This window comes from Mandrillus leucophaeus, unplaced genomic scaffold (assembly GCF_000951045.1).
Source record: "Mandrillus leucophaeus isolate KB7577 unplaced genomic scaffold, Mleu.le_1.0 Scaffold183, whole genome shotgun sequence".
Classification (NCBI taxonomy): Eukaryota; Metazoa; Chordata; class Mammalia; order Primates; family Cercopithecidae; genus Mandrillus; species Mandrillus leucophaeus.
The window spans coordinates 864150-866984 of NW_012101843.1; the positions used below are offsets into that span (position 1 = coordinate 864150).

At 40.0% G+C, this 2835-nt stretch overlaps 1 protein-coding gene across 4 annotated transcripts in view; it reads right to left on the reverse strand.

The window, feature by feature from the left end:
- NRG1 (neuregulin 1) overlaps positions 1-2835 on the reverse strand; it is a 1213919-nt gene that overhangs the window by 595638 nt on the left and 615446 nt on the right. The gene's annotated exons all lie outside the window — the stretch shown is intronic.

Sequence of the window (2835 nt, forward strand, 5' to 3'; positions counted from 1 at the left end):
TTTTTTTTTCATAAATCTAAGGCCATGCCTAGATGAAAAGTGTCTTGTTTAAAAGAGTCATCATATCAAGTACAAAACTATTAAAGTGTTTATTTTCATTTTCCAAGTTATGAAGTGTATCCTCAAGTGGCCAATAAGTATTAAGATTTTCTCTTCCATAACTTAAACTGTGAGTAACAATAGGGAAGAAAGTGAGAAGGGAGAAAATGAAGACAGACAGGGACAAGATCAAGGAAAGCAAAGAGAGCAATGAGGGCAAGCAAAGTCTGCCATAGCCCAGCCCATAGAGGGGGCCGAAGGTCATACAATGCTACCCTGAGTCACAGAGACCATGAAACTCCTTTGAGAGATTTCCTTTTGCGAACCATCCTACCCTACACAGTACTAAATTGTTGCATGACTTTAGCATTTAGCAGAAGGCATGGGACAGGGCCCTGGAAGGACATGAGGAATCAAAGTCTGAGAGTCATTGAGGAAGGAAATAAGTAAAGCAGGTGCTTAATGCCAATGCAAATTAACTTAAGAAATTAAGACATACTCATCTACAGTGCACTAAAAAAGGGGATGGGGAAAGATGAAGGGAGAATGTCAGGAGCAAAAGACCTGAACACTAAGGCCTTTGGTATTTTGTTCTATGGACTGACCTTGTGTGGAGGTGAAGGGTGGAATTATTGGCACAGCCTGGTACCTGCTCTAAAGTTGCATGTTCTGCCTATGACTTTTTGCTAAATTAATGAGAGAAACTTCCATTGCTACATATGACTTTAAATTATCTAGGATGTCGTCTTCAGTTTTTCCAAAGGACTTCTGCCTTAGAGAGACTTCCTTCTTCCAGCCCCATGCTTTTCACTGGAGAGCTTTAACCTCTACTTCCTACTAAAACCAGCATGGTGAGGATATATAGTTGTTTTAGTAATCCCATTTCTATTTGAACAAGTTCAGGCATTTGAAGTGGACACACCCAGGTCTGGAGGTGTGTATGACAATGGTGTCCCAGTACCACTCATTTTATCAAGTTGGGGCAGAAAAGTGTACATGAATATGACATGAGTTACAACATGTTTGGAGCTTATGAACAATTTAATTACCAAGATCAAGATGCGGTTGACAGCCAAGTCCCAGAACTTATGAAATAGAAAGAAAAGAAAATGAAATGAATGAAATATAACTCTTGTATAAAGCTGACTGCAGAGGCTGATGAGAAAAGGAGAGAGGTGTGAAAAAAAAGGCCCTCATAAAAGTCCACATAAGTAATTTGGAATGTGATTATGTAAACTGGAACAAGAATAAAACCCACAGGGTTTTATATTTGACAGAAATGAGAGTATAGGGAAAAGAAAGGTTGAATTCATTTACATTCTCTATTTATATTTCCCTGAAGGTCAGATACATACAGTTTGGTAGTCTTGCACTGATTAAAACAATATTTTGGGGGTAACATGAACTGTTGGGGGAGGGTAATTATCTGCCTTCCTTTGTGTCTTGTCTGTTTTCTGCTGCTATAACAGAATACCATCAATTAGGTAATTTATAAAGAAGAAAAGTTATTTGGCTCATGGTTGTGGGGCTGGGAAGTCCAGGAACATCGTGCTGGCATCTGAGGATGATGATCCCATGGCAGAAGGTGGAAGGATGAAGTGAGCACTGAAGATGGAGTGGAAGGGGTTGGAATTTATCCTTTTATCAGGAAACCTCTCCCACGATAACTAACCCACTCCCGTGATAACTAATCCACTCCTGCAATAACGACATCAATGTATTTATGAAGGCAGAGCCCTCATGGCCTAATCGCCTTTTTAAAGGCCCCATCTCATAAATACTACTACAATGACAATTTTATTTCAACCTGAGTTTTGGTAGGGACATTCAAACCATAGCACTTTGTAACTGCAGAAACTCTAACTTACTTGGTTTTTCTCATTTGGAATTTTCAGTCTGGACGGTAAGTCTCAAGTTAGAATATCTGCATTACTGGCAGGGATTTGGATTCATGAGAGAAATCACTTGGACTTACCAAGCCTATAACCTAGAGTCCAGTATTTGCAGGTCTCTTATTGATCTTGGGTAACTAATAAGCTGGTGTGCTGACTTCCTTTCCCTTTTGCACTGGCAATTGGATGCTAATATTGCCCAATCTAAGTTTTCCTCTCTCAAGAGGTTATAGAATGTAGTGGTTAAGAGCCTGGACTACAGAGCTAGATGGTCCATGTTTGATTTTTAACTCCACTACTTGTTTGTACCTGATATGTTCTGGCTGTGCCCACATCCAAATCTCATCTCGAATTGTAATCCCCATAATCCCCACGTGTGGAGAGAGGGACCTAGCGGGAGGTGATTGGATCATGGGGGTGGTTTTGTCTATGCTGTCCTTATGATAGTGAGTGAGTTCTCAAAAGATCTAATTGGTGTTTGACAGTTCCTCCTTCACAAGCTCTCTCTCTCTCTCTCACCTGCCACCATATAAGACGTGCCTGCTTTCTCTTCCACATGATTGTAAGTTTCCTGAGGCCTCCCTAGCCATGCGGAACTGTGAGTCAGTTAAACCTCTTTCCTCTGTACATTACCCAGTCTTAGGAAGTTCTTTATAGCAGTGTGAAAATGGACTAATACAGAAGCTCATTTTTCTTGTCTGTACAATGGAGATAATAGTACTTACAGTGTTGTAAGGAATAAATGAGTTCTTAGTTGCAAAGTGCATGAAATGATCTCTGTCATATAATAAACACTATGTAAAGATCAGGTGTTATCATTCACTGTGGGAAGGTCAAATCTTTATTTTTTCCCCAACTGTGAAAAGCTATTTCAGAATGGGAGAGGAAGAAAGATGACAGACAA